The 15,133-nt window shown below is 42.4% G+C and overlaps 1 protein-coding gene across 1 annotated transcript in view; it reads left to right on the top strand.

Annotated features, from left to right (window-relative positions):
• The first annotated feature begins 1,621 nt into the window (after positions 1-1,621).
• The window catches only part of LOC140133380 (collagen alpha-6(VI) chain-like), an 80,597-nt gene continuing 67,085 nt past the window's right edge, over positions 1,622-15,133 (top strand). The window contains exon 1 of the mRNA XM_072153493.1: positions 1,622-1,660. The gene's annotated coding sequence lies outside the window, so the exon portion shown is untranslated. The remainder of the gene's footprint in view (positions 1,661-15,133) is intronic.

Here is a 15,133-nt window from a genome sequence, read left to right as displayed (position 1 = left end):
CACATGCAATTTTGCTTTAGTGGTACACTGCTGGGGTGCCGGGATACATATAAGACACATATAAGCATAAGATAACACAAAAATGGAATTATTTCTCAAACTTACCTTGTTTCTCAAAGATTAATCTAAGGATATGGTCCCACTGCTAACTATTAAGTTAGGTTTTATTTTTTGTTAATAAATGTTTTAACAACCTACATTAACCTGCTATTTGATGTTCTTGTAAGGTACAGACAGACTAGTGTATTTTATAGATGAAGTTTGGAGGATACCAACACATTCTGCATCCTCCAGACTGTGCCAAGTGAATACAAGGCCTTGTTGGCCGAGGCCAATTGTCACAGGTGCTCCTGCGACTCACCTCCTGGGCCCCAAGCACACCCATGCCCCTCCCTGCTGCTCTGGTCACCCTGCGGCTCACTTACCTCGCCGTGATCCAGTGCTGACTCTGGCAGTGGGGCTTCCTGAAATTAAAAGGGCCAGCGCACTAATAATTGGCGCTGGTGTTGCCTATTCTATTTATATTCCAGCCCTTTCCTGTGTCCCCTGCCGGATCTTCATGCTCTATGCCTGAGAGAAAGCTGTATTCCTTGCCTTTTGCGATTATCCTGATTTCCTGTTGTACTGCCTATCTTGACCTACCTCTATGTTCCCGACTCCGATCCTGTGCTGCATAGAGAAAGCTGTGTTCCATGCCCTTTGTTGTTATTGTGATTTCCCGTTGTGACCCCGGTTCCGTTTCTGACTATGCTTCTCTGCTGCCTGCCTTGACCTCTTGCTACGTCCCCGTCTCTGATCCCATGCTGCCCGTCCTGACCTCCTGCCTGTTCCCACCTACAATTTTGCTCAACGTTTTTGTACCTCACCTTGGCTGCCAACGTGGACAAAGTCGTACCTGTGGAACGACCTGGTGGTACAACATTGCAGCAAGTCCAACCCGCTTTGCGGCGAGCTCTGGTGAAAACCGGGCACCACTTAGATTCCAGTCCCAGGTGTCGGCTTACGTCATTGTCCACAGTGGTCCAATGGGTCCACTACCCCTGGAGCCTAACACCAATTTTCACATGCTGTGCCAACCATGTGATGTCACAGAAAAATAGATAAAAGTGTGGTCTTGCCAGAATCAGGCATGTATATGTATGCCAAGATGGAGAGTAGTCTCAGTGAACGGATGCTGAAAACTAGTAACCGTTTGGAGGCAGTATTTTCACCAGGCAATGCTCCACTAGGAAAAGGCTAGAACACCTTCAAGAAAAGGGGCAAGAGATACAAGGCAGAGGGGCCAACCAGTAAGCTGGTTGACATTTTGGTTGACGTCAGTGCTTCTGCAAGCTATGTGAGTATGAGGCTCCATCCAGGTTTTGAGGTTTCCTCTATTGGTGTGAACCACATGGGTTTCTGCACAGAAAAAATGTAAAGTACATCAAACAATGTACCACAAATGCATAAGTGCTAAAAACTGTAATTGTAGTTTAGTCCTAAACACATAACAACTTAAATTTTTATGGTTCCCATCTGTTTATGATGATCTTTGCGAGGAGTCTCATGCACTGTAAAGGGGAGGGACATTTCTGCCATCCTTTAAATAAGATACTTCATTTTCGGCTGTAAAATCTGAAGCTTCTGATACTTGACTGACTTGGAATTTCTCCATGTACTTGTAAGTAGGCGATAATGCTGACAGATGTAGCTTGTCTTAATGTTTTATTTCTCTAATGCAGTAGTTTTCATCCTGTAGCTTTATAGCTGTTGCAAAATGACAATTCTTATCATGTCATAATGGTCGTAGATGTAGCTCTGCAACAACTAGGGACCGCAAGGTTGAAGAACTTTATGTCTGCGACCACAAGTAAAATTGTAATATTCTAAAAATCATTACAACAGTTCTACTGCAGTTTCATATTAAATAGCCCTGTAAAAGCTTAACCTGTAGAATGCACCTGCTGATTCTCAGTTTCCAGCCTACTCCATACTGATTCTAAGCTTTATGGATATTTGACATATTATTACCAGTTAGGATTATGAGTAAAATAATATAAAAAATGTTAATGTTTATTGAAATGAATGAATTACAATGGACGTGTCATTTTTTTTCTAAACATATTATGCATCCTCTTTGCTTTATAATTTATCTGCATAAGTATTCAATTCCTATATTAGATTTTAATATTGAGGTGGTTTAACTGAAATTTTTACACTTTATGTCATGGTAACTATCTTTTGCAAGCTAATCATAGTTTAAAGCTTTAAACATAGTTTAAAGGAAATCTTACATTAAAACCAAGCAAGATATACCAGGGAAACTTACTCATTGATCCAGGCACCATGCCTGTGGTAATCCTCTTATATTTAGAGGGAGAAGAAGTGCTAAGGGGGGAAGTGGGAACAATGTAACTGCCTGTGAAGCCAGATCAAACAGGGGCCCTGGAAATGCCACCACAGAGCCGTTCTGGCTCATTAGAACATTTTTAAAAGTTGATTTTAGATGGAACAGTCACCATGCCTGTATCTATGAGTAAGTGCCCTGGTTTACAATGCTTTATTTTGATGGTAGATTAGCATGTAAAGAATTTATATAATATATTGATAATGGATACAGGACCTACTACATCTATCTAAGGTATGATGTCATACCATGTGATATAACCTTAAAGCTGAAAATCAGAATACTCGTTTGGGAACCATTTTGAGTTTTAACACATAGAAAACCAACATTGTACATTTTTTTATGTTGCATTACAGATTGCAATGGTATACACAGTTGGAGTATAACTAGAACATAAAACTCAGATCTTTACCGCAGAACAGACAAAAATATTGCTAAGTAGAAAAACTGTGGAGATGTAAAACAGGTGCTGGTCCAAAAATGTTGTAAAAACCAATTTAATACCATCTTTACTCAAGTACAGGCAGTTCCCGGGTTTCATACAAGAAACGGTCTTTAGGTTTGTTCTTAAGTTGAATTTGTATGTAAGTCGGAACTGTATACTTAATCATTGTAACCCCCAGCCAAATTTTTCTTGGATTGTCAATAGAACCAGGATTAACAATAAAGCTTTATTGTAGACACCAGTGATAACTGTTACAGCTGTTTATTGTAGTCTAAGGCTAAAGTACAGTAAATTGCCAACATCCAGAGGTCCGTTTGTAACTAAGGCTCGTATGTAAGTCAGGTGTTCTTAAGTAGGCGACCGCCTGTATAAGCACAAGTACAAAAATGTGCTGAAAAAAACAAACTTTAGCATATGTATATAATAGTGCACATCCTCCATTCTTTAGTGTGGCATGTAAGGTAGATGGGCCCCCTGACATGGCAGGCCCCATAGCAGCTTCTGTGGCTGCTACCCCTGTAGTTACATCTCTGCTTTTACCATCCTACATTTAATTGTTTTTTCCAAAATAAAACGTTTGAATTTAAAAGTTTGAATATTATTGAATTCACATGACTAAATTCTGGTTGTTATTTAGCCTCGGTCGTGGAGAAGTAAATTTATTGAGCTCCTCTAAACGAAGCAGATTTTGTGACTAATAATTTGCACTAAAAATCCGGCTTATGTGCTGTACACAGAATTTATTATGTGCTTGGAGAGAGGTGATACTGTACGCCAACTTATCAATTAAGTGCATGTATTTTAGATAGCCTAGAGAAGCAGCACATATGTGATCCAGCGTCAGTGTAGTGCTTTCTTCTTATGCATTCTTTATATATGATATATGCAGAAATAAAAGGAGAAGGAGAGATTATTAATAATAACTATATTCAGATAGAAAAGTCAGAGTAAATGCATATGACTAAAAATTGATTAAAGGGGTTATCCGGTTATAAAAAGTTACTTATGGTCGGGTTGGGGCGGGCTATTTAAAAATAATAAATAGCGTTGTAAGCGCTGGGAGATGGTGTTGGATGGGAGCTTCCGGCCAGCAGGAAGCTCCTTGTGCACCCTTATTAACAAACCGGTGCACAGATGAGACGGACCATGGCGCAGGACATCAGCAGCGCCGGACTAAGTAAGTACACGTTTATTATTTTTAAATAGCCTGCCCCAGCCTAGCCATAAGTAATTTTTTATACCCGGATAACCCCTTTAAGAGTTGTATAATCTTGAATATGTTAGGAATAAATATTTTAGATAAAAGGAAATATGTAAATTTGTCATTGTTGGTATCCCTTGTGTCATGATATTTTTAATAATGGTATATTCCGAAACAATACAATTAGAATTTTTTTTTAAGTTTGCCTCTATTGTGGTTTTGATGAAGCCTGCTGTACTATATAGTGCCTGCCAAACACATAGGAAAAAACTGTGGGAATGTAACCTTGGCCTTTGCTTTCAACATCTGCATATGCTGTTCATGTGTTTCTTCTGGTTGCTGTCATTGTCATTGCGTGTGGTTAATTTTCATAAGTTCACTAAACCTTCCCTAATATCTAAAAATAATCTGGGGATACAGTACACTTGTTGCATTTTTTCCCAAAACAAGATATTAACCTGGTAATCAAACATAAAATACTTAGTATCTCAATCAGAACCATGGACAGAGAGTAGATAAAGCAAAATGGCAAAAGAATTAGCGTACATTTTTCTTTTTCCTTTATAAACAATGTGTATAAGTTTATATATAGATATATATCACTGTAATACACAGAAAGAATTAGAAACTAATATATATATATATTGCATTTCTATACAAATATGCTTTGTTTGCTCGTCGGGTGTCCAAATGCTGAGACCCCCTGCAAATGACAGAATGGGGTGCCACAGTCCTGTAAACTGACCTGGGAATCCAATAAAAGTTAATGGGACGTAAGATCTAGTGCAGTGGTGGCGAACCTATGGCACTAGTGCCAGAGGCGGCACTCGGAGCCCTCTGTGTGGGCACCCAGGCCATCACCCCAGACAGGACTCAAAGAATCTTCCTGGAGAATGTTCCTATTATATTAGACGAATTTGCCCTCCTCCTTTCAACTGTGTTGGTGACCTTAGGAGGCTGAACAATTGAAAATTGGAAATAAATTACTACTTAAATTGCTGTGCTGGCACTTTGCAATAAATAAGTGGCTTTTAGTTGAAGTTTGGGCACTCCGGCTCTAAAAGGTTAGCCATCACTGATCTAGTGGATAGGGACAAAAATGTGTTAAAAGAAATTGATCATCCAAACTGACAACCTGTTAGATCTGAACACATTCATTCCAGTGATGTTTTTCTCTTCCTTTTTAGTAAATTAAGTTATAAAAATAGAATTTATTATTAAAGATAAGTATTATGTAAATGAGCCAGAAGTGTTTGGGGGGGAGGGGTATTACCAAAGCCCCTTGGGTCCAGCTTCAGTAGCAAACAAAAGGCCCCCACAGCAAGACCTAAATTAGTCACTGGGTTCTATTTAGTCCCACAGCACTTCTACGAAACGCTCTGTCTCCTCCTGACCTTTCCGCAGCCGGCGACGTTAGGCTCTTCCTAGCACATCCCACGCCCTATCATCAGCATTGCGCAACCAACTTCTATTCACTGCCTAACCAGGGGGAAGGGTATTATAGAAGGGTTGTGAGGCGATGTGCATGTGCCAGTGAAGCCAGAACCCAGAGAGTTTCTGGTAACACCCCCCAAAGCGCTTATCTACATAATTGTAAAATAACATTTTATTGAGAAATGAACTTACTAAAAAGAAAGAGAAAAAAAACACAGGAATCAAGGTGCTCAGATTTAACAGGCCGTGATGTCTAGATTTAACTTTGGTAATGGGAAGAATATGTCTATATTGCCAATAAAGTATGATTGTACCAGCTTCATCTAAAAAATTACTTCAAAGTGATATGCAAATGAATCACTGTACTGCATCCTACAATGTTGCATCCTATGACTCTTGGTAAACTTACTTCAGTCATTTTTATATACAAAAATGATGCCTCACATTGGAAATAAAATCCCAACATATGAAATGATCTGTAAATACATGTTTTGTCTCTTGGGTAAATGCAATAAGGAATAAGATGATTGTGGCTTGCTTATAAAAACAGTCTAATAAGAAACGGGTGTGTAATGTGTTTGCTGCTTTTTGTGTCATTGTTGAGGTCATTGTTTGGCATTTGTACAATTGTCATTTCATTTCCTGTCAAGCCTAATTGATCCTACACTGTCATCTGTATATATTATTTTGATTTTGTAAAGTAATTACAAATCTGCTTATAATTTGTATTACTTCAATATTTGTTGACAAAATATTTTTTCTTTCTTCAAAAAATTCAAAAATATCAAACATGCTTGTCAAACCAAAGTCTTGGGGGCAGATTGGGGTGTATTTCCTTCTGAAGCAATGGGTGGCAGGGTACTTGGATGTATTTTATAGTTTCTTTTAACCCTTACCTTGTGTTTCCATACATTAAAGAAATTCCCAAATAAATTGCTCATTTATCAGCGCAAATATTGTCCCCTTTTGTATGATGTGATCTGCACTTGGGCCTATATAAAAGCTTAAATATAAGGGCAAAGATCAGAAGTTGGAAGTGTTATTAAGAATACTGTGGAGAATATGAGAATACAATATCATGTCAGGTTACATGTCAGGTCAAGAAATATGGGTTTATTTGCAAGCTTGCTGAAGACAAAAACATCTGTCCATGCAAGTGGTCTGATGGGTAAATCTCACACCCTGTAGCAGCCTAGAACCAGTATTGCTCTGTGGAAAAATCCTCTCTACTTCAATGCCCTCTTTCCAGGCATACTCCACCATAATCTTAAAACGGGTTTATAGAGTGAATTGATTATGTTTCCAATATAAAGGGAGTGGAACAAACTTCTTCTTGGGTCTCCGTCTGTCCTAGGGTCCTGGGGTGGGGAGATTAAAACTTTTAAAGGAAGTATAATGACAGAGCCATGTTTGGGATCTGATGGCACCAGTATGGTTCCATGACCTTCCGATCAAAGTATTTCTGATCTGTCCTAGGTTTGAGAAGTTTCCAGCTAACCCTTCCAGGGGCTGGCAGGTGAGTGTTCAGTGTACACTTGAAATATTTGTGGCTCTGATACTTTTTTCGGTTTTGCATTGATAAAAATAACCGGTTCCGGCCCTGGCATGTGAAGATGCAGGTGAGAGGAGCTACAACACCCGCCAACCTCATAGGTGTGTAACCACACACCACAGGCCCACTTTGGCCCCTCAACACCCAGACTGACACCAGAATCCGACACAGGCAGTAACCAGGACTCCCGTCGTACACAGCAGGAAGTAACAGGCAGGTGATCGGTGAGAGAACGTTCCGGTAGAGACGTGCAAACAGCGCACAGATTTGGCACTCACCAGTCAGTAGGTACTGCGGCAGCCACTTGAGCATTGAGAGCCTTGGGTGACCAAAATAGAGCTGGCACAAAGGGAGACAAACCACAGTTGACAATCAGGGTAAATGCAAGATAAAAGACCCGGCGGCCATTATCTCCACACGGCAGCACAGCATAGACTTTGAGCCAAACCGCCAACTGCTGTAGAGTGCCCTGAGAACAACAGCAAAAGAAACTGGCCACCGCTGAACAGGCAAGCTGTCACATTCACCACTCAAGAACCAAAGGCATACAGCCTGATAGAATGCAGCATCCAGATCATACAGAGCAGCTAAAGCGCAGACGCAGCAGTGACTGCAAAAAATTAAGCATTAACAAAAAGACTCGGGTGCAAATATCTGAGCTCACCAAAACTCACGAGTAACAACTAAGCCAAGGTGAGACACTATAGTTGAGACATGATGCCGCCACCACAACACCGGACTAATGAGGGTGACCAATCAAAGGAGGAGCTTGGAAAGTCCGATGCCAGCTTACAGCAGCAATTAAAGTCTCGTATGAACTACAAAAAACTTGCGAAGGAGGTGGCCAAAAAAAAGCACCAAACATTATAGAAACGGTATCAACAGTCATAGAGGATACACCACAATCAATGCAAGCAGAAATCGACATCTACACTACAAGGCTAGATGAAAAGGAACTGTCAGATTCAGGGGTATTGGACCCACTATACCACCACGAGCGATGGTATAAGCCGACACCTGGGAGCAGAGTCTAAGTGGCACCCGGTATTCAGCTGCAGCGGGATACCACCAGGTCGCTCCACAGGCGTGACTTTGCTTGCGGTGGTGGCCAAGGGGAGGTACAGAATCACAGGCAGGATTGGAGAAGAAGTCAGTAAGGAGCTCAGGACAGGCGGCACAGGATCAGAGTCAGGGACGTAGCAGAAGGTCAAGACAGACGGCAAGGAATCGACGTCAGGAACGTAGCAGAAGGTCACAACTGAAAATGCACAGGAATCACAACATGAACACTTTCTCTAAGGCACAAAGATCTGGCAGGGGTCACAAGAATATGACCAGCGACTTCTCGAGTCGGACAACAGGAAGACTCGAGAAGACCAGGGCAGCATACATGAAGTTTCCTGCAGAGCTAAAATCCGGAAAGGCAGAAATTGAAACTGGCTACCTGTCCCAGAGCTGAGCAGTACAAGTATGTTCAGTAGTGGAGAAGCTTAGCTTTCACACTTCTTTCAGGAACCCTAGGTGCGTGCGTTTCCCGGACGCTGTGGAGGGAGTGCTCCGGGCTGGTACAAAAGAGGCAAAGATTCCCCTGACAACGTCTAGAGCATTCTTGGGGAGTCAGACGAGCTGTATCCACCTGCATGGCCTCCTCTGGAGCAGACAAGGAGGGCGGCTGGGGTTGTCTTTGAAAAAATACAGCCAAGTGGGGCAGATAACGGTTCCTGATCTGCATATGTTCTAGGCGCTTCCCCTCCAGGCGCTCTGAAAACCGGATGTCTATCCGAGTGGCCAGGGAGATGAGGTATCATAGTATCATAGTATGTAAGGCTGGAAAAAGACCATCAAGTCCAACCTTTAAGAATTAAAAAATGTTTTTTCCCCATAACCCATGATATTTCTGCTCCCCAGGAAGGCATCCAGGCCTCTCTTGAACATGTACATAGAGTCCGCTATAACAACCTCCTGCGGCAGAGAGTTCCATAGTCTCACTGCTCTTACAATAAAGAACCTTTGCCTATGGCAACAGTAGGACCGCCTCTCCTCTAGGTGTAGAGGATGCCCCCTTGTCCTGGTCACAGGCCTCGGTATAAAAAGATCTTTGGAGAGATTCTTGTACTGCCCGATCAGGCATTTGTACATTGTAATGAGGTTTCCCCTCATTCCCCTCCCCTTATCTGTCATTGTATTCTAGTCCCCCTATTCCCCTAATAATCTTGCTTGCTCTCCTCTGCGCCCATTTCAGTTCTACTATGTCCTTTTTACACACTGGGGCAGATTTACTTACCCGGTCCATTCGCGATCCAGCGGCGCGTTCTCTGAGGAGGATTCGGGTTCTGCCGGGATTCACTAAGGCAGTTCCTCCGACGTCCACCAGATGTCGCTGCTGCGCTGAATGCACTGGAGTTCACCATGCCGGGCCGAGTTAAGGTAAGCACGTGTTTTTTTAAAAAAAATTTGTCGCTTGAGACGCACTTACCTGCACCCGGCCTTGCTTGGTGAACTTCTGTGAAAATTAAATTAAGCGCAGCAGCGACACCTGGTGGACATCGGGGGAACTACCTTAGTGAATCGCCGGAAGACCCGAATCCTCCACAGAGAACGCGCCGCTGGATCGCGACAGGACCGGGTAAGTAAATCTGCCCCAATAGTTTATTGGTGCAGCTGCTCTGGCTTTCGTGCAACGCATATTGGGGTGCGTGCAGTTGGATTCAGACTGAGCACGGGATTTAACTTTCAAATTGTGTCACAATACAATACACTTACATGCACCACTTAGAAGAAGGTAATTTCTGTTGGATCTGAACGGGGAAGCGGCACATGCAGGATATCGGGCGTACAATCTTAGTGAATCACGGCACAGTGCATTATCGTGCACAGTGAATCGCGGACAATGCACTTTTGGTGAACTCCGTCGGAAGGATAAGTAAATGTGCCCCAATATTCCATGTGTGGCCTGACCAATGATTTGTATAAAGGCAAAACTATGTCCTTATCATGACAATCTATTTCTCTCTTGATACATCCCATAATTTTAAATTGCTTCAGCAGCAGCTGCCTGGCTCTAGTCACTAAAATTAAGTTTACCATCCACCAATATCCCCAAGTCTTTTTCAGCTTCAGTTTTATCAGGTAATTGACTGTTTAGAACATGGAGAAGACAGCAGATACCATGCAGACAGTGTGTCTTTGATTTGGCTTGACAGTCCTTTCTTAAAGGTGGCGGTCAAGGCCGCTTCATTCCAAGAGAGCTCGGAGGCTAGAGTGTAGAATTCAACCATGTAGTCACCAACAGACAAGTCCCCTTGACGTAAGTTTAGCAGGGCGGTCTCCGTAGAAGATGCCAAGGCTGGTTCCTCGAAGACAGACCGAAATTCCGCAAGGAACACGGTGATGTTGGCAGTGGTGGGGTTGTTCCTGCCCCAGAGAGGGGTGGCCCATGCAAGGGCTTTCATGGAGAGTAGGCTGACCATGAAAGCCACCTTAGACCTCTCTGTGGTGGACTGTGGTGTAGGCATCAGCTTGATGTGCAGTGAGCACTGAGTGATGAAACCCCTGCACGACTCGGCATCACTGTCATATTTGAACGACATAGACAAACGCAGTCTGGTTTCTTCTGAAGTCGCTGTAGCAACTGTAGCGGGAGGTGCTGCAGGAAATGGAGGCTGCTGCTGGGCTGCATATAGCTGTTGCATAATCGGGGTGAGCTGGTTGATCTGCTGGCCCGGCACGGTAATCTACTCAGACTGCTGAGCTACGATGGAGGTGAGGTCAACAAGTTCGGGTTATGGAAAATTGGCAGGGTCCATGGCCAGATCTCACTGTCAGGATCAGGGGTAGTGGACCCACTGGACCACCGCAGACGATGACGTAAGCCGACACCTGGGAGAGGAGTCTAAGTGGTTCTCAGTTTTCATCAGAGCCCGCTGCAAAGCAGGTTGGACTTGCTGTGGTGGGATACCACCAGGTTTTATTGTTTGTGGTGCTTTTTATGTGAAATTACACAATGGGGCTTATTTACTAAGGGTCCGTGGATCACACTTTCGTTGGATTTTCGTATTTTCGGGATTTGCGCAATAATAGCATTTAGTAGGTTACAAACAGTAGTACCGTATTGTAAGGCAATTTTTAATATGGGAATATAGGAGAATTTTCTAGGAGATAGATGATTTTAGAAGATAAATATGAAAGATGATTTAAATTTAGATCAAAATAATAGATATAGTAAGAGAGATAGAAGATTGATTGATAGATGGATAGATAATAGATAGGAGGTAGATATGATGAATAATAGATAGGAGGTATGTAAAAAGAAGATATATTTAGATATATAGATAAAAAGATAGACAAAAAGCCAGATAGATAAATGGTTAGATAGTCAGATATACATATAGGAGATGATCAATATATAGGCAGGAAATATATAAAAATTCCAAACAAAGAAGCAGCACTCCGTGGAAAAAATCTGTGTTTTATTTTGCCAGTGGGCAGTTTCAGCTGTCTCAATGCAGCCATTTTCAAGCATGCTGAAACGTTGCATCTGCCCATTGGCGAAATAAAACACTGATTTTTTCCACGGAATGCTGCTTCCTTGTTTGGAATTTTTGCTACTTATGGGATTTTGAGTCGGATCCTTTCGAAGCCTGCACCCACCACAAATCTTAATTCGTTTTTTCATTGTGCTGCTCTGCCTACCTTCTCTGCTTGGGGCAGGAAATATATGATAAACGTCTTCACACGGACATTCAACAAAGGACAATACATCCTTTGCCCACAAAAGTTTGCCACTCCCTAAAGGTGGCCATGTGTTCCACTGCCCCTCTGCAATGCCAGAAGCAAGTAGATGAAGTGCTGGCCATGCAGAGTGCATAATATTATCAGTGCTGCGCTCAGCCAGGCCAGTACTTCTCCTGTTCACTGCTAACATTGTTCCTTTACAGTACCTGTAGTAGCAGGGAATACAGGGCAGCACTACTAATACCCTACACACTATTATAGGGCTCTCCCCTTCAATCGGAGTGTGCCTCTACCATTTCCAGCACATTATTTATACCCCATTTACCTAACACATTTCCATAATACACCGTTTACAGTACAGTACAGGAATTTACACACAGTGATGTCACAGTACAAGGAGAATATGCACTGTGATGTCATAGTACAGGGATAATACACACAGTGACATCACTGTACACTGATTATACACACAGTGATGTCACAGTACAAGGAGAATATGCACTGTGATGTCATAGTACAGGGATAATACTCAAAGTGACATTACAGTAGATAGAGGGTGCACAAAGTAATGTAAAAGTACAGAAAAAATATCCGCAGTGACAACACAGTACAGGTAGAATACACACACAGTAATGTCACAGTGCACAGGTAATAAACACAGTGATGTCACAGTTCAGTGATAATACACACATCACAGTACAGGGATAATGCATACCATGCTAGTGCCCTTTTACTACCTGACTAGGGAGTAACTAAACCATTAGTCAGGGTAGGAGTTAGCTCTCAGGAGATCAAGATCTCAACACAGGAGGAGCTCAGAGCACATGCTCTGCTCACAGGCTTCTAGGCCTCAGCTCAATAACTACAGACAGAGTGACACAGGACAACCAGGACAAAGCTGCAGCTTCCAGGATTGGACACAGCTACATCCCAGTCTGCCCCTGCATCCAGGCTGGTGACCCAACTCCTGAAGTTCCTCTCCAAAACCATTCCAGTACTGCACTTGTACAGAATCATTTGGCGTGTTGTTACCATTGGTTGAATAAAGAACTGTAAGTTACTTTTATGCACAACATTGCCTACGTCTGGTCCCTGCTACAGCTGTATCACCACCAAGGGCGCCCCATCTATCATACAGGGACACATACTACAGGCTCTAAGGGCTGCCCCAGGGACAACCAGTACTACAGCCTCTCCCTCTACATCATTTCTTGCCAACACCACCTGCTGGAGTCCTGCCAGGCTGTAGGACAGCCCTCCGGTCCCCATACCAAGCACCGTGACACTAGCGTGCCTAGTCCGCAACCACCAGCCACTCCGGTATTCTGGGCCCCGGCTGCCTCCAGGCCCCCAAGAAAAGGCTAGGCCCGGTGGGGGATGTATCACTAGCATTTGGGATTATTTCAATGCTTATACACTGTTGTTCTGGTGCAGAAGCCCTGATAAATAAGCTCCATTATCTCACATTTGTGCTATTCACATGATAATTTTTACTTAAAGTGTGCAAGGTAATGTGTGTTTTTTTGCAGCAAGCTCACATCCTAATTTGTTTAGTTTCCCTGAGGAAAAATTCAGAGCAGGTCCTATAATTGGCTGTGTTTGTGATTAGCCAATCCTATAGGTCAGTGATGGCGAACCGTTTAGAGACTGAGTGCCCAAATTACAACCGAAAGCCACATATTTTTCACGAAGTGCCAAATGCTAGTTTTATGTAACTTATGGTCCCTACTGTGTCACAGATTTGAACGTATTGGCGTCCTGAAGACACCAATACAGTAGAACGATGGAGAATTTTGGATTATTATTGTAGCTTCCCTCTAAGGTCCCCTTAATAGGATGAATCACAGGCCCTGAGAAGGGGCTTCAATGACAAATAGTGCTGAACATGGCACGTTCCGGGCTGCCTGTGACTGCAGGAGGAGGAGTCCTGAATGGTGACCTTTGTGTTGGGTGATGGCCTGGGTGCCCACAGAGAGGGTTCCAAGTGTCACCTCTGGCACCCGTGCCATAGGTTCGCCACCACTGCTATAGGTCAATGGGGGGCACAAAATACAGGGTTGTACTGCATTTATGGCCCTTATTTGTTGTAGGTTGCTGGGTAAGGATCATATAACTTCATTAGCTAGCCTTCAGATTTTTTTGCAGGCCTAGTTTGCAGCCTTATAAGTAAAACTTTTGTATGCAGGTGTATGCATCATATAATGTCATGACTATTTTATTTGGACCATGGGAACAGCTCCTGACTGTTATTTTGGACCAGTAACCCCATTATAGGTCAATTGAATTATCATGGCCAGTTTTTGCTACCCTACAGAATCTGTCAAACAATGAAACCAGAAATATATTAATGTCAAGTGAAAATAACATCACATGAAAATTGACTTCTTTTTATACCAATTACCTAATACCAAAATCTAGAATCTAATTTAAAAATTGGACGTTTAATACTTGGCAGAGGTTTAATTACATCTGTTTGTTTGAGGTTCTTGGAATTGTACCAGAATCTTGACTGACTGCATGCTTATAAAATGTGAATTTGCAGACCCTGAAAGACTAACACATTTAATGTGAGGCTATAAAATAAAACTTGTATTAACATTTTTAACCAAAAAAATGAATCTGAAACATACATCTTTTTTGTTTAGAATTACAAAAAAACATAAAAACAATATGCAATGTATTTCTATCCCAATCATAGTGGGACACTTACATTAACTTACATTTGATACTGCACCATATTGATAAAGTCCCATAACATGTCCCATAACAACCCTCAACAGGCTGCAGTTATCAAGCATTTGGTGCCCCTATAGACAAGACATTTCACTACAAAGTATTGAAAAGTCATTTAATTTAATTCTGCCATAAAATGTACATTTCTTCAATGACATATTTAAAAAAGAAATGTTCCTGGGTGAAGATAATTTCCCATAAATGTAGCCATGTTGTCTCTTATAAACAAGATAGCTCTCATTGGATATGACCACCCCTGCACCCTGGCAGTGGTTGCCAGACATACGCTATTGAGCCCTGCCCAACCTCCTGCATTCAGAATTAATTACCAAAGGATGGCTGTGGGACAGGCAGTAACTCATGCCATTTCATATATATACAAACTATTTGTTTCTTTGTTCAATCCCTCCAGCAGAGGTGGTCGTATCCAAGGACAGCTATTGCGTTTGTAAGGAACAACATGGCTAAATTTATGGGAAATTATCTTCACACAGTTAGTCCGCTGCTAGTGTCCCAGGGCTGCGCGATCTTCTTCTGGGAGCCGGATCCTGCCTTCTGGCAGTACCCGGCTGTAACACACTGAGCATGCGCAGTATTACATCTGTATTACACTGTGTAAGGTGAAGAAGAGCTTGAACAAGCAATCAG

Source organism: Engystomops pustulosus, chromosome 5 (assembly GCF_040894005.1).
Source record: "Engystomops pustulosus chromosome 5, aEngPut4.maternal, whole genome shotgun sequence".
NCBI lineage: Eukaryota > Metazoa > Chordata > Amphibia > Anura > Leptodactylidae > Engystomops > Engystomops pustulosus.
The sequence above is the reverse complement of the archived record's forward strand: the minus strand, read 5'-3'. Positions and strand labels throughout refer to the sequence as shown.